The sequence below is a fragment of the Myiozetetes cayanensis genome, unplaced genomic scaffold, assembly GCF_022539395.1.
Source record: "Myiozetetes cayanensis isolate MyiCay16 unplaced genomic scaffold, myiCay2020 scf16, whole genome shotgun sequence".
In the NCBI taxonomy this organism is placed as follows: Eukaryota; Metazoa; Chordata; class Aves; order Passeriformes; family Tyrannidae; genus Myiozetetes; species Myiozetetes cayanensis.
The window spans coordinates 14,835,643-14,862,563 of record NW_026087270.1 but is presented as its reverse complement, the minus strand read 5'-3'; the positions used below and the strand labels follow the sequence as shown (position 1 = coordinate 14,862,563).

Genomic DNA, 26,921 nt, shown 5'->3' with positions numbered 1-26,921 from the left:
CTGGGAAAGATCTAATGTGGGATCAAGGTGTGCCTTCTGAGACTGTTCTTGTTCTAGCGGGCACTCACTTATTCAAATGGAGAAAACAGTGACTTTTTTAATATTATTGGTAACCATCACAGCAGAAAAGTAGACCAGACTGAAGATACAAATCTACCTCTAGTTTCAGAAAACCTTGCTGCAAGTTGCCCTAGTTTGTGGCTTATATAAACCTTTAAAAATTCTCACTCTTCCTGGACAGCATTTGGGACACTGCTCAGTTTAATGTCATATTCAGCCTCTGAAGAACTTTTTAACGTGTACCATTTCCAGTAAGAAACTTTTCTTCACTGAGAATGCACATGTGATTTCAGTTTTGCCATAAATCTGCCTGAAAAATTTCTAGCCAGGCTTTTATTAAAAAGAGAAAAGAATGCTCACCAGTGTGGTCACCTTGTGCCAGGAATACCGGGGCTGGCAAAGCCCTGCTCTAACAGGAACGAGTCACGACCCTCTGGGTCACTCTGAGTTGCCCTGTCCTGTGCATACAGAGTCAATTAAATCACTGAGATGGTATGTGGGATACAAGTGAGCCCCACAGTCCTCCCTGTAACAAGGGGCTCTTTATTTGCCCACCTTTTTTCCGTGGACAGCTGCAGGCGTTCCTGCCAGGAGAACACACAGCAGAGCACGGGGCCCACAGATATTTGTACATCAGTCCTGTAGACTGTGCCATTACTGGGTTTTTCAAATTTGTGACCACATACCCACACCTTGGCCGATTGTATCTCTTCATATTTTGATTATTTAGATGCAAATCCAAGGCACACTGCAAATTCCCCCTCTCTCAAAATGCAATCGATTTTGAAAGCATGCGAGTGAAAGCCTGAGTTCTCAGTCTTTGCGAGTGTCCATGACATGAGAGACTTTAAGTGACTCTAAGCTATTTTCCTTGCTGTCAAGCTGCCAGATGATTTTCTTGCCATTAGCACATGCCTATACAGGCCAAACTAATGCTTGCCTTTTTGGACATATGTGAGGAAATAAATGTAATTACAAGCAAGATGTAATCACAATTGCTTTACTATTAAAGCTGCTGTATGCTCTCACGGTTTAGTTAACAATACATGCAGAAAAGTGGAATTGCTTGATGTTCTCAGAGAAAGGGAAAAGAGAGGGAAAAAGATAAATATGGCCTCTTTCATTTATATCTGTGAAAACACAACATTTAAATGCAGAATTTGACTTTCCAAATATCACACCAAAAACCTTTTAACAAAAACAGCAGGGAGAGAAAGCTCTTTAAACCATGATATTCCATGAAGGATTATGAAAATAGAGGTCATTGCAAGAAAGAGAATTGCAAATACAACTTGAAAAGCTTCTCACATTTGTAAATACATCGAGGAGAATTTATTCCTCTCTGGTTTTGCTACCAAAGGATATTTACAGGTTCCCAGGGAAAAAGGAAGAAAAAAAATGACATCAAATTTGATATACTCTGTGTGGTGCAACATGCTGATGTGTAGTAGTAACACTCAACTGAGCTTCAAAGGAAATGAGTTTTCTAGGCTGGAGTTACACATTACAGGCCTGATCCTGACAACACACTGAGCATTTCCTGAGAGCTTTCGTGTGCCCTCAGCTCTCTCTGAATTCAGAGACAGCTTTTGATTTCTTTTGGTGCTGGATTATGATCAGGAGTAATGAGACACAAACTAGCACACTTCAAAGCAAGAGCTGAAGCTCATCTTCTTACCGAGTCCATCACGCCAGGGCCCCCGTCCCTCGTTAGGGCTCCGGAGTGATGAAATAATAACAATTAGGATCCTAATAACAAAGTGACTCCTGGTTTGTCTGTTCAGACAATTCCAGACTCCACACAATGACATATCTCCCACACCCAGCACAGGAACAAAATTCATTTGTGCTACGTGCAGAGGTGCTTGGGCCTATTGCTGGCACACAAGTGGTTCAATACATTCCCCAGCCTGCGACTGACCGCTGTTATTAACAGGTTTCAGTGCCCTGGATCGCTGAGGTCTGTTTTTCAGCAAACTCCAAGTATCAACAGCCTCAAAATTACATCTCTTTAAGGCACAGGCTATCTTATTTCCAAGCAACTAAGCCCACTGCCATGTGCAGAGGACGTGCAGGCAGCCCCTTCAGACGCAAGCCATAGGAGGTGCTAATTTGTGACAGACGCAGGTTGTGTTCTCCTTCCATTGCTGACAGATGACTCCCACAAACTTCAGAAGTTCAGGTGGTATGTGCACTCTCAGATGACTAAGGCATAAAACTCCTACTCATTGGAACAAGATTATCTGAAACTTCAGGTATTTCTAAACTTGCACCATGAAAATAAACAGGAATAAAGCGACCGTGCACTAGAACCAACCTTCCCTGCCCAAACTTTTTGTGGATGCAAATACTGGAGAAGATCTCTCTGAAGTCTGTGACATGGTACAGGTGATTGTTATCCCCACTGAAACGAGTCCAAACCCTGCTCATCTCTGCAAAAGGCCACATGCAGATCTGCCTTTGCTGCTCCAGCTATACAGTTTTGCTTGAACTTGGCAGGTACTTCACAGCTGCAAGGTGAAACTGGTGACTGAAATCAATGGTAAAGCTCTCACAAGTTTTAGCAGAACTAGGATTTCACATTATGATTTCCTTCTGTACAAAAAAAAATCAAGCAGAGAGATGGAGCTCAAGTTCTCACTGCCCAAACATCTGATACCAATAATACTTCTTTTACTCTGTCCAAAACTATATTTAAATTGCATTTCTGGTAGGTTTTGAGATGTGTGATATAGATCTCCTGCTATCACATCAGATGTAGTTTCCTTCAGAACTGTTGAACCAGATGTAAAATGTGAGAGATGTAAAAAGTAAAATAAAAACCCTGCTCAGAGTAAAGTGTTTCTGACATATGGCTATTATATATGGGGTTTTAGATGTATATCTCCACTCCAGCCATTTAAGAAGGTACACAGTACCATAACTCTATTGGAGCTGATTAGTGCCAGCTACTTGTGATCGGTAGGAATTTAAAAACCAAGGGCTGCCAAACACTAACAGTTTATAAACTGTATGCCAGCAATGTGCTGCAACCGAATATTCTGTACTGCACTTAATTTCAAAGTAGAGCCATATTTAGAACATGGGGGGAGGGGGGGGAGAAGAAGTTAATATATCACGTCAGTATTTGATTTTCAGCACTTAGAACTATACACATTCTGTTTCTTACTGACAAAGGGAACCAGAGGCACAGAGTGAAAGGAATTCTTGCGAGGTTGTCAAGCAGTTGCGCAGGCAACAGGTATAGCTGTGAAGTAATTCTCCCTTTTCAAGCATAAAATTGTCTCTTACAAATCTCAGTCACAAATGTGTGTAGGTATAGATCTGAGTTACAAATGAAGAGCAGTGAGTAAGTACTTTGGCAGCAAAGGTGAGTCAAAGCAGGGGTGACACTGAGGAAGAAACAGCTGCACTCCCAGCACATTAGCATCCTGATTGTATCCCACTCCCCACAGACTGAACTGATCACTTGCATGACATTCAACACTATCTGAGGAGCAAAGGAATTTAACCAACTGCCTGCTCTTAAGAGAGAAGGGCAATGATTCTCCTGTCACTACTTTTATCTCTTTGCGACCCCTTTTTAGCTCAAGGAAATCACTCCTGATTTATCGCACTGAGAGGAGGGTTAGTCTGAGTCTATTTCATTGCAAGACCTCAAGTCCTCCATAAAGCAGGGCTTCCTGTCTCCCAGGGACTCAGATTTGTCCCTCCCTGGTGACTATGTGGCTATTAACATCCCAAAGAAACTATGCTGGCTTCAGTTAGATACTACAGATTGGACCACTCCAAGAATTAATATAACTGTGTCCTGTGACCAAACCAAGATAAAAAGAAGTGGGGGAAAAAAGTTATAAAGCCAGTACATCCAATCATCAGGAATCAAAAAAAGCTTCTGAGAAAATAATCTGATGAGATGAAAATTCATCCTGATCCCAGGAGAAAGGGGACGGCTTTTTTGTACACAGCACCCCAACACCAGCTCAGTAATGCAGAGATGTAACAGATTACTGACACATGGCCACAAAAAGTTGAGTGTCCTGTAAAGCAAAGGAGGCTCCTTCTATCCTTCTTGCTCAGGAAAGATACCCAAGGGATCTATCTTTTTTTTCCTTTTTTCTTTTTTTTTTTTTTTATTAAGAATAAAAGTTTTCCAGAGCTTAGCAAGCCAAAAAGCCTCACCAAACTGAACTGAGTTAGGAATAGAGCTAAGAAAAATTCATCCACAATCCTTGTAGCTGGTCTCTATCTACCCAGCTTTTTCTTTAAGTGCCTAAATCCCTTTAAATAAACACAATATACTGAAATTCTGTGCTTAGACGAGCTCCTCCACTTTTAGGAGTCCAAGGAAGCTAAAATGCAAATGAGATCTTTGACACCCCAGCTCCCTGATGCAAGGGGCACAGGAACCAAGTGAGGAGCCCCAGCACGACTGGAGAGCAAGGAATATGATAATTCCAATCCTTGATGACTTCTGGCAAGTACTGCTTGGATACTTTAATATCATAGTAATTTGTAATTGTTCAAATTGATGACATCCCAGTTAATGGAGCTATAAAAATTTACATGAAGCTCAAGGCTTAAAGGCATGCCTGTAAGGATGGAGCGTGGGGATTTGGGCAAGGGGATTTAGAGTGGTTTCCATGCTTCAACAGGGATAAATTGGGCCATTGTGATAAAGGTCTGACAATGCTCAGGGAATGATTTTTATGGTGCCAACAGTCAGAAATTTTTCGCACTGTCACTGGCAGGGTAACTTCAAATCTCCCCACTGTCTATGGCACACAGGATCACAGAATATTCTGCTCCATCAGGATCATCAAGTACAACTCCTGGTCCTGCACAGGACACCCCAAAAATTCCACCATGCACCCAAGAGCGTTGTCCAAATGCTTCTTGAACTCTGCCAGGCTTAGTGCCGTGACCACTGTCTGACCACCCTAACAAACCAACATCCAAACATTCCCACACAGCTAACATGGGAATCCCCGAAAACACGTTTGGAGCACCCCACCCTGGAACAGCCAGTGTGCTGAGAGCCCAGCAGCACCTGTGGGTATTCAGAGCAGGAGTGTTGCACATTCTTTGGAGAGCACACCTCATCCTTTGTGCTCAGGAGGAGTCATGATACACCCCGGTTTACCCGAAGGGCCTCAGCAGAAGTCGTGGAGTTAGATCCCTGTGATGACAAATGCTGAGGTTTCTCAATAGGTATTTTAATTTGGGATCCTGCACTGAATTACCACACCCCAGTCCTGCAAACATAATCTGAGATATGGCAAGTATTCGGAAACATATGGAGATCCAGATGTTCTCTCATACAGTACTGGAACAGATCACTACAGACTATGCTCAATAGATGCCTGTTATGATCTTACACTTTTATTTTTAGAGAAATGCTATAAGAAAAAAAAAAAAGGAGAAATTGATCCTAATGGTAAGTGACATTTTAGTTCAGTCACAATTACAATCAACCAGACTTACTCTTCGTATTAGTAGCAGGGTATGATCCTTAAGTTCATACAGGGTTAAGTTTGTCATCCTCAGAGATTTCTTAATGACCCTTGTTATCTAAACTCCAACTCGAAATGGTGGATCTGTATTATGTTTTCAGTGCACATCCTCAGACATATTAGGACACGAAGTGAACCTGACAGGGAGAAGAATATTTCCTTTCTCCTCTGAAATGCCCCAGGAGGCTTTTCTGCAGGTGACCTCCTCAGACCTTGGCTCTACATTAGAGTTATTGTCCTGAGAGAAGATTCAGTTAAAACACACAATTCATTTCATATAGTGCTCTTGAGTTTATTCTTGATGGCAGCTAACTTGTAAAATTTTATTATGGATTCTTCTTTGGTTTGCTTGATGGAAAACAATTATTCTATCATCAGGTCTAAATGATATACTTTGCTGGACTACACAATTTTCTTTCCATTACCATTTTCAGAAAAAATGTCAATTTCTGCCTAAAAAGAACTTCAAAACATCTTTCGTAACATATTATCAATATGTTAATTTAGGTTAAATGCCTGTGTTCAAACAGGTCTGGTATTTTAAAACAAGACATGACTTTTGAATACAACCTGTTGATTATAATAATGATGATGATGATAATGTAGCAGTGTGCTGGTGTCTCTAATTGTTCCAGGCAATACACAAGTGCTTGGTAAAAGTTCCTCTGTGCCTGAAACTGCTCATATTATCACCAGACAGAAAGCCACAGTGCAGCAGAGTCCTATCCTGGGAAGTGAAGCTGCAGCACAGAAAAATATGCAACTCCTGCCCAAATAAACAGGCTACCTCAGAGAAGCAGCTGTGTCTCCACAGCCCTGCACAGCCAGCAGCTCAGCCCCAGCAGCAGCAGGGACCTGTCAGTGCAGCAGTGCCCTGCTTTTCCAGCTCTGCTTCCAGGGCTGGCCTGTCCACAAGTAACTCAGGTATCTCTGCACTTCATTTCCGAGGGCAGGTGTGCCCCACACGGCTCAGAGGGCTTGAGAAGGGCTTTGCTGCCACCTAGAACCTGGACTACTAAATCCCAGCTGAGAAGAGCAGCTGTAAGGCTGTTCAGGTGTGGACCTCCTTAGTCAGTGGAATTTTATCCACAGTAGCCTTGGCATTTACTTAGGGGAAAGTGTCATGACAGCAGAGCTAAGCTCATACAATTTATTTACAAGCATGTTTTGAGATGATTGTGGAGTGAAACACACGACCTTGAAATACATTGCTCTACAAGGACTTTGGCAGGGAGCTATTCTTATGCTACAATAAAATGTTCAGTGCTTTGACCCCACCCTGGTTTCATGTCATTGCCCTTACAACTCCTTCAGAGTAACACCAGCCAAGGTAACAGCCTAAAACCAACTTCTCTCTCTTGCCCAAGCCTTTATGTTCTCTAAGAGAAGTAAAAGTGGATAATGAATGTATCTATCTGAAACTTCTTAAAACTTCACCAGGATTAGAGAAGAGAACCCACCCATCTACAAACTGCAGCAGGTGCAGTGCCTTGTGATCAAAGGTGTTCTCAGGAATGGGTAAGTTTAAGTTGGATGGGCCTATTTCCTGGAAAAACAGAGCATTTCAGGCACTATGTGCCCTCTCTCATTTACAGCCACATCCATTGGATGTCTGATACATATTCAAAATCAATCAAAAATTCTCACTGATTTCACCAGGCTTCAGGTAAGATGGTCTGTGCTAACAGGAGCTTAAGCCCAAAATATTTCTATCAATCTTCTTTAAATCCCCAGGCAACACACGTTTTTGCTCAGAATGAGGTTCAACTCTTATCCCACAAATTTTCAGTTCCCAAGTTGCTGTTTCTTGTTGAACTTTCCCTTGCAAAACACTCTACTGAAAAATTCACGGATACTTACTCAGCCATTATTCATATATTTGCTATATATCAAGTGAAAAATCCAAGCCACTGGAAATATTATGCAGTTTCTTCAGTGCACTGTACAGTCAGATTGCTCTGATGAGATGGCAGATGCAACCTAGGAAATTAAAGTAAAGCCAGCACTGTGGATTTGTATTTTGACTCTGGTTGAAAGCATAAGGAACATTTAAAGCAGCTTTGTACAAAGCCCATTCCCAGGGATGAATCTTGTTTTTGTAGCAAGTATCGTGGTGGGGTAAAACCTGTTGAAAAAGCCCAGGTCTCCTGGAGGAAAATGTCCAGAACGTGATTTTATTTAAGGTTTATTACCACGTCCTAGGAAATCATTCAGTGGGTTTTTTTCATGCTTGCATATACCCTTGAACATCAATTTGGAGGCATGCAGAATTATATGATTCCATGGAAATTAACATGGTAATGAATATTAACATGACAATTAATAATACACTTAAACGTGTGTCATGCAGTTGAGTGAGCCAAGAATGAACCAAATGTATTGTACCAACTAACCCCCCACAGTTACAAGACAGAAATGAACAGCATTTTGTAATTATACACAGTGACATATTTTCTCATATCTACTGCCAAAAAAAATATCACTTTTTGGAATTAAAAGAGAGAGCAGCAAATAGAAACAGCTATGTCATCAGTAATTGCGAACACGTTTTCAGCTCCAGCTTCTGATAACTATCCAAAGGCGTTCTTTTAATTGGCAAAATTGACAACTATCCAAAAATAAAGGAGTCCTTAAGGGCCATGTTCACTCCTAACAAGTCAGATAAAGAAATCAGAGTACCTAGAAAGTTTTGCACAGAGATGGGAATAGGCAAATAAGCAGCACAACTGGAAAGTAAATGGTGCTGCTTGTAAAGGGGCTTTTTAGGTATTACAAGGCTCTATTAACTTTGCCCCATGGGGTCTGATCAAGTTGTCCATGAGAGATGGACAACAGATTGATTTACAGTATTTAAAATATAGCCACCTCTCACAGGAACACTAAGAGGATTGCTTAGGAAAAGACTGCTTAAGACAGGAGCTCTCTAGCATGAGATAAAACAACTTTGCGAAATGCAAAATGACTTTCCAGCTGATACAGACTCAGAGAACTCTGTCCCAGAGCTTTACAACTAAAAGATGCTTTTGTAGGGCATTATTCTTAGATGCAGGTGAGACCTCAGTCCAAGATGTCCCTCAGTGGTAGTGGGAGAAGCTGATGATCCCACAGACCCACTGTAAAATGGCTCGTGTGAACGAGGTGTATAAAATGATCCAAAGGCAGGCAAGGAGAGACTCTGCCAGATCTCCTCTGCAGCCAAAAAGATGTTTCATCAGCCTGATCATGTTTGAACATTAATCCTTACTTAACAAGGATTATTGCTTGATAACATCACAGGCAAGCAGGAAAGTAAGGTCCTTACTCTGAACTCTCTTATCTAAAGAAATTTTGTCTTTCAAGTATCAAACTATAGCCCTGTTAAACAACGAAGCCAGAAGCCCACAGACTCTGCTCCTCATGAACTGAACAGGAATTAGGATACTGAAAGCATCTACTATTCTGTATCTAGGGAATCCAGAATACCAAAATATCTGCAGGTCACAGATGGCATAAAAGTAACGAAAAACACCTTCAGTGGGAAGAGCCTTAGTGCTGGTCTAACCAAGTGACCTCTCAGCACCTGGCTGAACAAACAGGAACTAAAACGTACCTATATGAACTACAAATCTCTGTTCCCTCCCCACACAGTGTATTCCATACATCCCATATCAATATTTTGCCATTTTCTACTGATGGCTGTGGGAGAAGCAAGTTGCAAGTTCCCTTGAAATCAGCATGTTTCCCTATGATTAGCTGTCTCCTGTCCATTTGTAGTGTTTAAGTGACTGAAAATACTGTATTCTAATAATAATTAATAAAGCTTGCTGGGGCCCAAGAGCTTCCACGGACATAGCTTTGTGTACATCATAAACTATGTGTAAATATGTACTTGGACAGTTGTTGAAAACATGTCTAAGTTTTCCCAAACACCACAGCTCTTTCCAAACAGCATAGTTTGATGGCATAATGCACATTTAAAGATTTTTTAAGTCTGTTTTATTTATAGTTATTTACTCAGTAGAGTACATCAAGCCTTCAAAATCTTTGTGGGCCATGTGTGAACTAAGTAGGCATTCAACCATTGTTCTAAAAACGTGTGGCATTTACACAGTTGATCAATCTGTAAAAGATACAACAATCAGAACCTGCACTCAGAAAAAATAAGGCTTGAATATTACCTGGGGAGAGTTACCATGATACTTCTACATCCACAGGGGACAATTCTGCTTCTAGGATGCCAGTGGAAATCCAAAACATGTCCATTAAACCAATGATCTTTTGCTCTTCTTTTCTTCTTGATAAATAGCAGGATAATTCAACTCTTTCTGAAACACATGGAAAGTTACAGAGGAGGCAGAGCCCACTGTTAGTAAGATTTCCACTAATTCAGGTTAAAATACAGTAGGAACCAACATTTAGTCATGTTCCTCTCTACTTCAGCTGGCCTCTTTCATGTAAAACTTACACTGAAATCTCTTTTTTAAAGTATTATAACATGCTCAAATCAAACATGGTAATACAGGTTGGGAAAGAAAGACTCCAATGAGTAACACAACTACAAGTTCTTCAAGCCTGAATTATTTTAAGACATACTTCCCATGGATTAGGTCAGTCACACAAACCTCGTTTTCATTTCAGTGCTGTCACTACTCTGTTCATGGTATCCTGGTCACCTCTAAACAACACACCTCAGTTTTCTCCCTCTGCAAAGTCCTTTGCTATTTGTTTTGAGGCACAGGGGTGCAAAGAGTTCTCCTAACACCCAGAAATGGTTATAACTGGTTTTGGTGTCACTATTGTTAAGCAGAGTTTCTTTAAATGCTGAAGCTACTCTTCTGTCTTGTGCAGAAACTACTACAATAGTATCCCAGATACTATTGCATCACCAACAAAACTGGAAAATATTCAGAGCACTTAAGAGATTTACAGAGACTCAGACCTAGGAGTGTAAAGTGCATCAAACGATTCACCACAGGCCTATCTATATATCACAGATATCAAATGCAATTTTAAATGCAAGAAGAGGGGGGGGAAGAGAGAGATATGAAATTCATATACTGTAATTAAATGGAAAACACATGCAAACTGTAGCAAAAAAAAATAATAGAAACAGGAATCGCGTGTGTTGCATCTGTCTGTTATTACGGTAGGAGTGGCAATGATTAGTAGAAAGAGGGTTGCAAAATTATTTCTTATATAATATCACTTCCTGTGCCCACGGGGTAAGCGTGATAAAGACAACTCACCCTTAGGCAAGAGCAAAGGCAGAAAGCAGAGTCCTTTCTGCTGGGAAAGAGGAGCACTCGGTTGCACAGAAGCCTTGGCAGCCAAAGGAGGTGCCGACTTCTCACCCTTTGAAGGTACCAGCAACCAGTCTTGGAGCTGGCACACCTATTTGAGAGGAAGATAGCACTGCCAGAGACCTACTGCCTAGATATCCTAGTCAACGAGGACCTGCTTCAGAATCATTCTACACGAGGGAAGAATTATAACAATGCTCTAAAATGTTGCATTTGTGGACAGTGTTATGCTAATTCAATGGTGTATAAATGTGAACTTTTACATAGACACTTAGACTGGGAACTCGTAATTACGCACACACACGGATGGCCCTGCTCCCAGGGAGAATATTCCCATACTCAGCATCACTCAAGAGTGTTGTGCCATGTCTTTTTGTGTATCAAGCGTGATACAGCTCCGTTAACACGCAGACATGGGTGTCTCTGGGGTCCTAGTACGTACATGGCTGAAGAGGCAGCAGTCAGCCATTGTATGGAATGGTGATGGGCTGTGCTTTTGCTCTGAGAGTTTAACCCTGAGGTCTTCCAGAAGCAAAACTTAACACATTGCCTAAGACCACAAGATAAAGCGGTGGCAAGCTTGAGCTGGCAATCTGGGTGGAGGATCTCCCCCCTCCGCCCAAGCCTGACTCACTGCAGCTCCCTGCAGCTGAAATATGAAGGGGCAAGATCTTTGATGATGGTTGATGCAAGCAATCAGTTTGGCTGCCTTTTGGAAGTGCTGAAACAGGTGACCTTACCGGGGACATCCGAGGTTTGCAGCACTGAAGTTTCACTGTGGGTCTTCTGTCCACCAGAAACCAGGGTGGGCTGCAATAGATTTCATTGATGCTCTCTGTGCATCTTCAATGATTCCCAAACATGCAAGGGAGAGATAGTTAAACTGGCTTTAAACATCTCTGCTTCATCATGATTCCATCAGGAGCTGCATCACTCGGGTACATCACTACAGTGCCCAGCTATGGCACACATGTCCAGTCCTTACATATATGTTTCTTTGAGCTCTGCTGCATTAACATAAACATAAACACCCCTGGATTCTTTATGCACTGTGCTGGGCTTGGAAAAGATGGGGAGAAGAAGGTATTTTCTGCAAACAGAATTTTTCATAAGAGGTACGGTCACCTTTTGCTATTACAAATACAAGAGCAATAACAATATATACAGGCCCAAGTAATAATGGAGATTCTGGCAGATATTTTTTCCCTGTCATAAGCACACTGGGCCTAAGGCAAGGTTTTCCTCTACTTAATAAAGAAAATGGAAAGGTAGGGAGAAAACTAAAATTAAAAAAAAAAAAAAAACAACCTGCATTGCCTCTCAAATTACACAACCTGCTAAATATTTAGGGCATTCTTTCCCACAAACATTTCAAATGGACGAGAAAGAGGTTTGTCTTCTTGACAGTTCACATCCTCTTGTGGGCCAGACTCATTCCTCTGGAAGCACACTGAAGTCAATGATACAGCAGCAGGGATGACAGATGAAGCTCACGATCCCCATTTTAGTGGTACCTATCTACCATTCACACAAATCAGCTCAGGATTAAGATGCAAGTGAAGACACTAAAGGTGAAGGTTGAGGAGACGACTGGAACAGCATAAATACTCTAAAACCTGTGGCAAACGTGTGTGTTTAATTCCACTCTCAGTCTCTTGGCTAGAAAGGAAGGGCTTGAATGATGTAACAATAACTTTTATAGCATCTGCTTAGAGTGACATGTATTCTTGCTGTTTGTGGTGGGTTTTTTTCCCTCAATTGTAGTGAATTGCCATCCCACGCTCTCATTGCATGGCTGGTTATCTTCACTGTAAAGAACAAACTGACAAGTGCTTACAGTTGACTAGCAAAGGGTCACTCTGCAAAGAGTCACTTTGCAAAGCATCAGTCCAAAACACTCTGAACTTCTTTCAAAACACCAACAAAACTTCCCTGGCCTTTTAAACTGGAAATAGAAAACCTGATTTCAATAACAGGCCCCAACCAATCTGAGTTTATTAGCAACTGAATTAGAAGTCGACCTCAAGTCCAAATGAAAATCAGTGAACAGTCATTAGATCAAATAAAAATGAAAGTGAAGAAGACAAAGAGCCATAGCTGTAATCATCCATCCAAAATTAAGTTATCAGCTATCAAGCAAATAACTGCCGTGTTAAAAGCTTTTTCACGTTAGGCCACTTGTTCTTCACAATAATTAAAATACAACACTTTAATAAAAGAGTTTCATTTATATTCTGATAGTCAAGCTGGCACTTAAGCTGATTTGGGGCTGTTCTCAATTAGAACTGTTTATGGTCTCCAAAATCCTTTCTTGGATGCTTCTGAGGTTCTGCACCAGAAAGAGGAGGGGAAAACTGGCAAATCATAATAGAGATGTGAGAACTGTACTGGGAAAAAAAAGTTAACACCCCCCCCCCCCCAGAATCTGGATTCTGAACTAAACCAAAGCCAAGCTGCAATGAAATGTAAAACTTTGGCCAAATTCCTAAATTCTAGTATCATGATTTTCATTTACAGTACTTATTTTGCAGCCCATATTGATTTCACATTGGGCAAGCCACTATTTTTAAGACAAATTTTCCATTTGCGAGGTTTTCATCTGCCATTTCCCAGCCTCATCTCCCACGGTGAACTTCCCATACCCGACCCAGTCTGAGCTGGATCCCCAAGCCACACAGCTGTCCCTTTGACAACCCCATCCCCACTGACAGTGAGGATGAGCACGTCCCATGTCACCCTGGCCTCCCATCACCCACTTTGTGTCTGGAGGCCACCTCAGTGCCTAACAGGGTGCTGAGGCACAGCAGTGTGCAGCACACGCCCTCTGATATCACCCTCCTGACTGCTTTGCAACAGGGAGAAGATGAGGACATGACAAAGAAGCAGCTACTGTTCTTCCTCACTTCAAAGGACAATACCACGGCACTAATAATCCCTCACACTTAGTAACAGCCAGCTTTATAAACAGTAATTAAAGATGCCTTCTGGTGTACCTGCAGTGGAAACACGATTTTTGTTCTCCACAAGGACCACACTTTCTTTAGTGGCTTCTGATTAAAGGATCCGACCTTGAGCACAAAAGGCTTAATTTTCAGGGGTACAAGCAACTACAGGTCATATTGTATAACCTTCTAGCTGTGCTTAATAGCAGCTAAAAGTTAAAATCTGGTATTTTCAGCAGAAAGCCTCACAGTTCTTCATTTCAGACACTTTCTGTAAACTGCTAATCAGTAATTTTGAAAGAGGGGTAGGATTCACACATCAAAGATTGTGAAATCTGTTTAATCATTTTTGCAAATACATATTAAAAAAAAACATCCCTTGTTTATTGCCCTGACATTGCATTGAGTAAACCTGCCAGAGATGAATTAAAGCAGCATTCTGAGATTCACTACATTGACTGTTCATTGGCTCATGCTTCTCCTTTTATTTTTAATCTTCAAACTGGCCAAGGCTTTTACCACTCACCCTTTCTCCAAAAATTAAGCCTTCTCCAAGCACTAGCTGGAAGTGAAAAGTGGTGACAGTTAAAGCCCTGCCCACTCAGAACACCCAGTGCAACCTGGGTGAGCCCAGAGACGCCAAGTCACTGCTCTGTCTAATTACAAACCCGAGGCAGATTAACCTTTGATGACTAAATTAATCTTCTAAATAAAATGAATATGCATCAGCCTGCAAATTAGGATTAAATGCTTAGCAGAATCTTTATGTGATCAAGCAGGTTTTGTGGTGCAGATGTTAACCATTAACACGAAGCAATAAAATCATTCTTTTTTCTTATAATAACACCTAACAATTCCAAAGCCACCTTTCATCTGAGAATCTCAAAGGGTTTCATAAACATAATTAATTAACCCTCTCAGCATCTGAGACAAGAGCATAATAATATCCCCATCCAACAGCTGAAGAAACAGAGGCACAGCCACGTCCCGGATCGCGTGCCTCGGACTGCGCGTAAGGTGGATGTTAAATGCTTTGAAGAGAAAGAAAAGAGCAGGTCTACGCTGCCTTCAGCCCTTCTCTCATGCAGACTGGCAGGGTGGCTTCTCCATGGGGCTGAACTGTCACCACACACCCACGTCCCTCTCCCAGAAAGGCTCACGGAGGTTCTGCAGACACTGAAACATGGGAGAGGTGGAACTGCTTTACCTGGCGCTGGAGCAGCACGTCTGCCTGTACCAGCACGGCTTTCACTGCGAAAAGCAATGGCACTTGTCTCACTACAAACCAAATGAAAACAAACATCACACTTCCTAAGCTACTACATAATTCTGAAATAAGCCATTCTAGCAATAGAGGTGAATCTTTCCTAGAGAAAATAAACTGTTTCTTGATTTTTTTGGGGGGCACTGGGAAACTACCAGTCCCTTAAAGAATCTGTTCCTTGCACATACAGTTACGACAATTTGGTCACAAGCAGACTCTGATGGTGAAAATTCCGCTTTTTTTTTTGACTGCTGGTGGAACAGCTGTCCCTGCAATGTGATTCCTACATCTACACAGAGTAAAATGCTTGCATGGAATGCTACCACTTCCACCTGCATCCTGACACTGACATGGGAAGAGATGTGGCCATGGTTCTTCCAGGCTCTCCCAGAAGACAAGATGGTTTAAGGGAATCAAGAAAACCTTCTGCTGAGGTCTGCTTCCTGTGCTCCTTCTTCCAGCGGGATATTCATTTCCAAGTGGTTTACAACAAGGAATTTGGACAAACGAATCGTGACTTTTTCAGCCTTACTACTCCGATTTGAATTTCATTAGTTTCAAACATTATTCATTTCATTATTATCAAATTGTAAAATTAAGTTTTAATCTGATCTAGCTGAATCAAAAATAATGTACCAGTATTGCTGAGCTATGGACAGGCATGTGAGAATTCACATTCTTGGTGATCCAATTTGTTGGCACTTTTTGTTGTCCAATCATAGCAGCTTCTCCTGGTGTGTAAGTTTTCCTTTTATGTAAACTAATCTATTGGTGTAAAATGTCTGTTGCTGCAAACGTAATTTTATTTGTTCAAAAGGGTAACTGGATAAGTTCTTAAGGTCAGTTTAAGTTTCTTGGCTATGAATAGGAATCTTAAACTATAAATTAACCAATACTTTAGACTATTGACATCACACATATGATTTTTGGCATAGAAGTGACTTCCACAGTACTGGAGGTTAGACATTTAAAAGCATTTCTTGTTTTCGTACAATGGCTTCTAAAATCTGTGGAAAAATTCCAAGGACTTTAATAAGCTTTGGATTGGGCACATTATTATTATGAATGTAATTCTTGATACCTCTCCTAATGTCTAGGCCATGTGAGAAACTTAGGAAAAGCAATTAACATTCCTCCATCGACTTTTGTATTTACATCTGAAATTTACCATTTAAGACTTTAATTCTCCATAAAACTGCTTAAATATACATAACTTCAGTGTTATTTAAATGTTTTATGATCTTCCTGAAATGATCCGCTAATTAAAATCACTTACTTAATTTAGCACCTTAAATTTACCTTCTTTTATTTGGACTGAGTTGGATTTAATGTGCAGGTTTTGTTCATTTTCTTTCGGAGAAAATCTTAATTTGGAAGGAAAATTATGATTATATGGAAGGGAGGAGGATGTCTTGAAGGCTGAAAACTTAAACTAGTGGTAATCATTAGCTACCAGGTATGACATGATGTATATAATTAAGAAATAAATTTATTACAGAAGCTTGGAATTATCAATTAAAAAGTAGTCAGTGCAGTCCCACAAGGTCTGATATGATTACCTGTGTTATCTGGGCTGTCACTTCCAATGCTGGTTTGGGTCTCAAAGACCTCGGAGGGGTGCTCTGTGTGTCGAGTTAAATAAGTGAGACAACCTTAGTGGAAAAATGCAGTGGTACAAGGGGGTGCAAACACAACTACTCTAGAGGAGAATGAAGATATCAGCTTCAACCTGAACGTTATTGGCAAACTGTTCTTCCTTCCTGCTGTACTTCCAAATGGACTGACAGGGCCACTCCATTTGTGGCTGTTCCCCAGGACAGCTGGTGGGTTAGGGAATGCTGAACCTCGGGGGCATTAAAGGACACACCAGCCTGTTACAATTTTTTTTTCTTACTTATTACCTCTGCAGACTTTGATTTTTCCTTCTTCAGTTTCCTCAAGTTTAAGGTCAGGAGAGACAGTTAAATTATCTAGTCTGACCTTGTAAATATGCCAGGCCACTAAGCTAAACTCACTGACCTCCTTTTCTCTAAGCTCCCTGTCATAACACTGATCCACAAATGGGTCTCAATTATGAGGCAGTAAATCAGTGTAAAAATAACAAACAGCTCCTCCCACCTGCCTTTCTCTCCAAAATCTCAACCTCCAGCAAAATTCTACTGCTTGCTCTGAAACAGAATGAAAAACTTGGCATTCTCTGATGAATTAGATTTTGTTTCTTGTGTTTCAGAGTGTCTCACATCTCTGTTGCTCTGGGCTCTAGTTTGGACTAAAAATAAAATTAATAGAAACTGTCACTTCATCATATTTTTTTACCTGATTGGTGTAGATGGATCTTAAATACTTTATATTCAGCTATGGAGGCTGAGTACACCTATTTATGAATTCACATACAAAAACCAAATGAAGTTAAAACACAAGTTTTTCATCTGCAAACTCAGTATAAAAACCTAATTTTTTCTAGCACTATATAACTTCTTCAAACCAACATACATCATGAAGCCTAACACACTGTTCACAACTCCAGCACCTGCCTACACAGTAAAACTTTTGACATTTACCAGACACAGAGAAAAAGAAAATAACAGTCCAAAACTCATGATAATGTTTTTCAGGATGTGATTTGAAGACTGTCTCTTGGCTCCACAATAAAGACTACTGGAGACACAAGAAGCCTGACAGACAGTGATTGTCTCCTCTTTCAAAACTCTGCTGACAGCATCAACTGTTGTTCACTTTGGTATCAGGGGGTGTCAGGAAGAGTGAAACACTGCTTACCTTGTGCATCATGCAAAATTTAGCACCTCTGTCTTCCCCTGGATTCGCCCCACGAGCGTTCCAAAACGTGCACAACAAAACCACATGAAACTCAGATGATTTCAGATCACGTTACAAAGTCAAAACACAGAACAGATTCACAGAAACATTTGCTAAGGTTCACCAACCTGTTGAGTGAACCTGGGCCCGGTTCCAAGCAAATCTGGATTGATTAATGTTTTCTTTAAATCAACATCACCTGATGTTCTTTGCTACTGATGTGAATCTCAGCTTTTCCTTTTCTCTTTGGGATTCTGGACGGGTGTAAGTACACAGCTGAAAACAGCACATGGAGTGCACATCCATCTATGTATAACTGAAGAACATTTTATCACTGTTTCTGCATCACAATAAAATATTGCAAAACCTGCATCCCATCAGCCTTGTCAGTATTTTGCACTGTTATCAGCTTTTTGGGGAGGGCTCAGCTCAGAGTAGGGTTTTTTCAAACTGTTCCATCTATTTAAGAACATGGCAGTAAATGTGCTCTTTCTACATTTTAAACACGGGACCAAATCAAGATATACTCAGCTGTACAAGGATTGGACCCCCTGAAATCAATGGAACTACTCATGGATTAATATAGCATCACCCATTGTGATTGAAATCTACTGTAAATAAGTTTTGGAAACTATATTCCAACTATAGTTGTGCTCAGTGGTTTGTCATATTCCAGAACTTGCTAAATATAAATAAATGAAACAAAGTGGGAGACAGTGATACTCTGATTTCTGTTTGCACTGACTGTACATTTGTTGGAGGTGTCTGAGCAATCAGAACACTACATAAATACCCTGCCATGCCTGTGGGATCTCATGCTAACTTATAATCCATCACTGAAGACAGCAGCAGCTCTTGAAGACATGCTAAAGCACTTCGGAGGTTGAATGTAATTCATTGTTACACTCTCTGGTTGCAGGTTTATTTCCTCTCACAGGAAGAAGTGGTTACACCTGGAGCAGTTGAATGCTGGAAATTTCACTTAAAATTTGCATCATATTAAACAATTACTGAGCAAAGGCCCTGTAATTTATCAGTTGGTTTATCTTCTTTTTACACAAATTTTTTGTCAACAACCTTTACATTCAGGAGCTCTGCCTTGACGTACAGCTTGTCTGTACCTATATCTTTATTTGGAAACTGCACAAGTTTTCAGGATTGAGACACATAAAACTATTCAGATAAAAGAGGAACCTGTCCCACCATGTCCTCACTACACACAGATAAGTATGTATTTTATGTGCATTAAAAAAAAACCCTGTTTATCACATAGTTGTGCCATTCATTTTCTTAATTTCTGACTCCTAGTTTCAGAAAAACAAAAAGCTGAGGAAAATGTTAAAGAGCTGCCAAAGTTTCTGTTGGAATAGAAAAGGAACGGGAATATTGTAAAACAGACTGTTCCCTCAATTTCTTCTGGCCAATCTGTAGTCCCAGGAGATCTGCACAAACTTTGAACAAGCACAGAGGCCTGGCAGTGCTGACACGAGCTGAACTCCTCTCGCCTTGTGAAATTCAACCACTGCAACTTCATAGGCAGCTTTGGCAAAATAAAGAGGAGATCAACCCAAAAGAAAGAGAGATTTAAAACCGACTGGATTCTTAAGGAGAACTTTTGTCATCAACTGAAGAACCCTCCAGTGTTTCATCAGGGAACTTTCTAGCAGCCCAATCTTTCACTTACATGTTGGCATTGCTGGAGTCCTTCCCCACTGTCCTGGGTTCCTGCTTTTCCTTTTACTACCGATTTAGATGTCGGTGTCCACTAATCATCTAAAAAAAAAAAAGGCATCTTTAATGTTCAGGCTGTAAATATGCCACTGAGTCCCAAGAGCCTAACATATGTCAAAGGCATGAAATGATGGCCATGAAAGGGAACTCTACATCTGTGTTTGCTTAGCAGAACTGCAGGGCTGACCTGTGGACTGATGTGGCTGTTTAATATGGTCTCTGCAAACCGTTCAATAACATCAGAACTGCTGGTTAATCCTCTTACCAGTACCACTGACATTATTTCATGTTCTACTAATTCCAAGCCATCTGCAAAAATACTTGCCTCTCTCTGGCAAGTCAATAGAGAGTGGCTGCATTTTTTAAAAGGCTGCAGCTCTAACCTTCCATGTATAATTTCAGAACAAGGTTATTATTTTTTTAAGGGAACATTTTTGCATAATCTTATAGTCTGAGTCTCACCTCACTTTACTTGTGCAAGTCAGGAGTAAAGGTAATGCAAATGTAAGGGAAGGGCTGAATTTTGAAATGGAATATTCTGAAACAAACTATTCGGCGTTTGGAAGAATAAAAAATATATTTAAAATAAACAAAAAAAAAGTGGGATTTGAAAAGCTTCAGAGGTATCCATATTCTTACTTTGTAACTTGACCAGTTTTTGCAATGTTTTCCCTTTTATCTGGATTTCCTATGGGGAGTTTGTGGCAATCATAAAAATAGACACAATCAGGTTTTTCATATGGTGATTCCCAATTCAGCGTTCAGCATTACCAAACCCACTTAAAATTACTGGAAAAAGAAAGAAGAAAATGATTGGTTAATAAAAACAATCTCTCTTAATGATTTTTCCCATGCATTTCCAAAGAGGCACAAAGAGTGCTAGACCGTGAAGGGGAAGGATTCAAGGGAGTGAAAACTTCCTGACTTTGGAAGAAACCAATGTTTCTGAAGCTGTCCAATCATTCTTACCTCTCTTTGCAACCTTTAGGGAGTCACAATCCATCCAGAAGAATCAATTATTGAATGTAACAGTAAGAGCCTTGTGTCACCATTCCTGTCATGTCACTGTCTTCTGTCGGAGAGCACTGCGGGTCTGAAACCAAAGCAGACACATGGTGTGAACAAACTGCTAAAAAAGCAAAGTATTTCCAAATCTGGGAGACTGGTTAACACCAATGTCCTGCTCAGAGTATTATACACCACAGAAAGTGGTCGAGGAAAGAATGTTTCTGTACACAATAGGCTCAGGCTCCCACTATCACTTAATCCCTCTTCCATCTGTGCCAAATTCCAGCTGCAGTCCGTACTCGCCTCCAAAGAACCAGAGCTAATAGCAAAGTAACAGTCATATCTACTGGCTACTTTGCCAGCATTTCACAACAGATATCACATGATTAGGTGTTAAGTGGGACTATTTGCACTTTTGCTTATGGCACATATAATTATGTAATTCTGTATAATGCCAAAATGACTGTTTAAGTAGCAGCTGCACAAATCAGAGATACTGGCTGGACAGCACAGAAAACACAAACTTAAACAAAACCAGCACAGTAAAAAATGCACACAAACATATACATCTATATGTATTTATATACCTTCAGGGCTACTGAATGTGGAACAAAAAGTTCATGTCACTGGAACCGTTGGCAAGCAGGGCTCTGCCTCTCCTCGTGCCTAGGAAGGTTTTGCCAGTGAGAAGCTGAGCCCTTGCAACACAAACTGTGGTTTGACAGAACCGTAAAACACAGGGGATGAAGCCCTTGGAGCTCCTGCTCTCATCCATCAGCTGTTGCTGGTGTCTGTCACAGAGCAGGCTGGCACTAGATGTCAGTGTTTTAGGGGAGGTGGCCTCACACATATCTGTGCACTGAGTTTGACAGTGCTCTAAAGTCTGTCTGCAAAGAACCTTGTGGGAGAGGTGGGTGTAGACGAACCATACACAGCCACCCTTTGTACAGTTTCTCCCGGGAAATTAAACAAATAACCATCTCTGCCATAAAAAATATGGAGGAAGGTACATTTAAGCTACCTTTCTTATTTTTCAGATGACACACGTCCTAATTTCATTGCACAGAAGCAGAGGGTCCATGAGGTTTGATTAAAGGAATCACAAAGTATCAAGGTTAGTTTAAAGTGCTGTTATATTTTAAAATACATCCTTCTAAGGTGGTGGCAGTGGTAGGAGTTTGCCACAGAAGTGCTCCACAGAGGTCAGAAAGAGATCACCATTTGTTTAATTTAAATAAATCAATTTGTTAAACAAGGAGCTGCTGAGATTATACAGTCAGAGGGTGGAGAGCAAAGAAAGATAATTATTTTTGTTTGCATAAATCATTTTCTTATTACTCGGGGATCAGGGTGGTATTGTTTGGATTTGAGAAAGGAGGGCAAAAGAAGATAACTATCAATTTGCTGATCAGGGTTACATGGGATTTTGCTGCTGGGGCTGGCGAAAGGAAAGAAGATCATTATTTTTATTTAAATAAATCAATTTGTTGTGATCAGGGATCGCATGAGGTTGTGCCATTTGCAAGGCAGGCATAGGAAATTCTCCTTTATGGATAGCTGGTTGTAGAACAAATGTTCAGGCACTACTCTATCAAATGGAATAACGGACACACAAAAAACCCTTCAAGACCACAGAGCTGGATTTCTATTTCTTTCTTTCGAAAGACCCTGACTTTGGCATCTTGTCTCAGGTCTCCAACTTGAGTTAAAACAATCAGAGTTACACTTTTAACATTGGGGTTATATATATGCATGTATACAAACCACATATACAGGTAAATTAGACAGACAGATACCAGATAGCAGCTACTGGGGCCTGATCCTCTAAAGCCCTTGCACTTTGGGGCAATGCCTGATGCAACTACTGTAAAAACTGTGATTGCCTTCCCAGGACATAGGATCAGTTCTCCAGTGGGGAATATTCACTGAAATCAATGGCCATTCTGTGCACACACACTTTAAGGGCCTGATATTTGTTGCTTCTTTTCTGAGGCAATTAATGAAGCTCTGTGTGTAATTTTAAAGGCCCTTCATGAACTAACTGGAAATGTACAGCACTGAGCATCAGTGAACTCATATCCAAAACTAATAGCTTCAGTATCACTGCCAAAAATTGACTAAGCGCTCTTTGTGCCTGCAAATGGGGTTCTGTAGGCAGTATCCTCCTATCTGCCTTCAAGGGATAATCTCCTCTTACAAATAAAACAATTGTTTCATTTGCTCATTGCAATGGTTGAATGAGGCTGCAGAAATGAATCTCACTGGTTTTGAATGTTCTCAAGTCAGTCAGGAGCGGATTTGGGGAGTGGGGTTGCTTTCAATTAACATATTGCTATTTGTAAAACCAGTTTAAAAAATGTCTTTTCACAGGTCCAGTTGAGACCTCATGGAAATTAACAAGCAAGCCCCTCTCACTATACCCAACAAAAAGATGGCCTAAATATAGTGTAGAAGTCAAAAAGCCATACCTGTGTGATCAAGGTGCCCCATATTTATTACCTCAGAGTAAAAAGGAATAATCTAGTTAGCTCCTTAACAAATGAAACAACGTTTAAGTAATTCCAGAAAATAGTGGGTCACAACCATCCCTTGGATACTTTCAGAGCCAGTGGCGTAGTCCAGGGGATCAATTTGTGTTTGTAACATGAATGATAAATCTAACTAAACATCTTTATTTTTACAGTACGTTAAAGAAGCATTTTTATTTAGTGCAGTCATATATCTCCACATTATTCTGAAGTATGCTTCTTTATTGCTTTTATGTCTCCAGAATTGCCTGAGGAAAGCATCCTTTTCTCCTTGTGTTTCATTGTTGTTACCCTTGTAGAGTATAACATGCACAAACTTGATTATGATTAATTGAGGGCTTTGGCAAATTATGTTTTTATTCCTTTCCATCTAAGTCTTCCATCTGCTCAAGAATAAAAAAAAAAAAAAGAAAATTTTACATTTATAAGGACAGTTAGGGCTTTCTGGGTAAATCATCAGAACAACTGGTTCAGCAGTAATAGGCTACAAGCAAAGAAAGCCTTCCTTCAGTCTTACATCATCAACACATCAATGCACCTCCATCCTACAAGGGAGGCCGAGAGAGGAGGATAAATGGTCAAAACCACATTTGATCCAAAATCTTGCTGCAGAGCTGGAATTTCAAACTGAATCAAACCCAGTATAGAATACTGCTCAATTAGATCCTACCACCAAAGAACCACTTAAAGCAGTCAAGTACCAACTCCGTAAATATAAACACCCGTGTCCTTCGGCACAATGCATGTAACATCAAGCAGGCTATTTTTAAGAGGCTCTGTTGAAGTTCTTACCCAAGGTGATGCAGCTGCACAGACCAGCCCATTAAGCCTGGTGAACCACATCAGATAAGGCCCTTCCTTCAGGCTTTATGATTCAGGTACAAATGCCTGCCATCCCCTGGAAACTGGCAAATGAGGTTACACTTGGCAGTCTGGGGTTTTCTTAATAGGATGAATGACAGAAGTAAGAAGTCACGTTTAACTTGTACAAATGTGAGGAGGAAAAGGCAGGGCTTTTTCATTTAAAGACAGCCTTGTTCTCCAGCCTTGCTGGCACACAGCACAGAGTGGCGCCTTTGGCTGATGAGAAAGCAAAATCATTGAGGAATTTTGCTCCTCTGAGACCACAGAGTTGAAATAACAAAAAAGCCCAAACAATTTTGGCAACCAGAATGCAGATACGATCAGTCTTGAAAAGGCTGGTCTGGAGAGCTGGTGGCATGGGGACAGGGGCTGTGGATTTATGACAAGGTCAGCACCAGCGGCATTTTTCTTGCCCAGCCAATAACGTGAATTGAGTTGTTGGCCTTGGCCCAGGTCCCTGTGAATAACACTCCGAGTGACTAACACCACACCACTCTTGAACCACCCCTGAAGAAGACAGGTTAAATCTGCACACCCGACACTGATGTGAGCCACGGAGCACTGGTGTGATCTGTTACTGTAAACTGTCTGTAAAGGTGGTGATCCAGAGGGAGGGATAATAATCATCACCAAAGGTGGGTCTAATTGCCTGCAAAGATGGCATCTGACGACTAGCAGGGAAGTCACTGCAGTGTTCCTGCACACAGGTGGTCAGAGTGGAGGCTGACTAAGCATCAAAAGACAAGGAGTCTGTGGTTCAGCTGAACCCAACTAGATTTAGAGGTAGATACAGAAGCTAAACTTCCTCTGCCAAAGTTTGCAAAAGATCCTTGTCAAAGATGTACTGACAGCGATGCTGTAAAACCTCTCAGCGCCTCGCTGAAGATTAAACTCTCTGGTAGCTTCACAGTAGACAAAGAAACTATTACAGACATGGCTTGTGTAGAAAAAAAAAAGAAGGAAAACTAATTCTGTGGAAACAGCAAGGCAACAGATGAACACCACATAGCTGGTAATACAGAGGCACTGCCCATACTGCAGGAAAAAGCAGTCACTTCTTAACAAGGAAGGGTTTTCTAGTAAGCAAATCTAAAAGGGGTTTATTCCCAGTTGAGTCTCCCCATGTGTTGGTCAAGTCATTTTCCAAGGCTCACAGAGAAGAGCTCACTGGATCTACTCACCACTGCACATGGATCTTAATAAGAATGATTCCCTAGAGTAACTTTTCCAGTGATATGTACCGCCCTTTCCTCCTGCAATGACATGGTCTGGACAGAACTGAGGGAGTCTGATGACTTCACCCCTCCAAGAAGCAATCCACACATCCCCAGGCCCAAACAGATCACCACACAGAGTATCTGGTGAGATAAGTAACCTGATGAAAAAGCTACTGGAACCTGTAGTCAGAACCCCCTGGTACTGTTGTCCCAGCTTGCTCTGGGGACTACTACAACTCCAGTGTCCTGCTGCAGTCCTCCTCCCCTCCCTCTGCTCACACGTCGTGTGTACAAGAGGGCACAGGAGTCAATTCATTCTTCTGTGGAAAGCTCTGCATGAAGCCACTTTAATTTGGCTTTGTGTGTGTGTGAATCTCATCCTGATACTTTCCGGGTTCTCAGGGAAACGTTAGAATGGCAGAGCAGGAGAAATGGAAAATGCATTCTCACTCTTTGGCAGCAAATAATTTATTTCATATCCACCATCCTTTTTTTTTTTTTCCTTCCCCTGCTGCCTGTGTTAGTGATTGTAAGGGAAATTAATTTCTGAAGAGTTTGGCAAATAATTATTGGTGAGAAGATTCTGTCAGCCTCTCAAGGTAAACAAGAACTGGTTCTGGTTGACACAGATTGAGTGTCACATGGCTATCCTATTTTTCTGATTTAATACATATTAACCTTTCTGCCTTTTAGTAGCATTGTGCAAGATTTTTTTAATCTTCTGATGTGACATGGGAAATAGCCAGTACATGCCAAAACTACTCCTATTATATAAAAAGGCAAATTTTCGTTATTTCATTTCAAGACAAGGCATTGTTCAAATTAAAATTAAAATGCACCCAGATTATATCTTCTTTTACACAAATCTATGCAAGATGCTATTCAGGGTGTGCCTCTTTTCCTAACCGCAAATTCTTCCAGCATCAGATAAAAGAGATTTATTGTCATATTCCCATTTTATCTTCTAACTTTTGCCTAGTGGGAAAGCATAAAGGAGACAGGTGACCCCCCAAAAAGACTGTAGGAAAGGATCTTACATCAAGAGATTTGGCAGTAACTCAGATGATCTTTTGGAAGTTGCCAACCTTGCCGAAGATTTTCCTCACTGCCTTGGGCAGACTGCTTTCCTTCTTTGTGCCTCAGTTTCCCAACTGTAAAGTAAAAGGCACAGAAACATATAATAGTTCTTTCCCTTTTTTTTTTCCTATCTTATTCCTAGTGCAAACTCTTCCAGGCAAGCCTGATTATGCACTTAGCAGATGGGGGCTCCAAACTCAGCTGGAGCCTTTAGGCATTCCTATAGTATAAATAACAATAATAATGATGGAGTGTTAAAATAGGCAGAACTCGTTCTTTGTTCTCTGCAATGTGAATCAAACTGTGGCTGGACTTTCATTTAACACCACCAGCCAGTTTATTTATGAGAGGATTTATCAGAAGTGGTTGGGTTTAATTTCCTCTAATTCACGCTGTATGAAAAATGGCAACTGTCTGATTTTAATCTAAAACCTGATGATAGGGCTTCCCAGAAATAACAAAAATACCACAATGGAGGTATCCAAACAGTTACTGTACGAGTGAAGCACAGGCTGTTCATGCCTGCTCCCTCACACATCCACTCCATCCCCTCCCTGCTCGCACTCTTCACACAGTACCTGCAAAGCCTGGATCACTGAAGCAGTACCTCAATTATTAATG

General features: G+C 40.9%; 1 long non-coding RNA gene across 1 annotated transcript in view; it reads right to left on the bottom strand.

Annotated features, from left to right (window-relative positions):
• Nucleotides 1-26,376, bottom strand: part of LOC126637926 (uncharacterized) — an 85,561-nt gene extending 59,185 nt beyond the window's left edge. Inside the window, exons 1-6 of the long non-coding RNA XR_007628466.1 lie at nt 26,261-26,376; nt 20,576-20,699; nt 20,246-20,395; nt 19,560-19,648; nt 9,731-9,877; nt 7,434-7,553 (exon numbers count right to left, since the gene is read on the bottom strand). This is a non-coding gene — a long non-coding RNA (uncharacterized LOC126637926). The remainder of the gene's footprint in view (nt 1-7,433; nt 7,554-9,730; nt 9,878-19,559; nt 19,649-20,245; nt 20,396-20,575; nt 20,700-26,260) is intronic.
• Between the last annotated feature and the right edge of the window lie 545 nt (nt 26,377-26,921).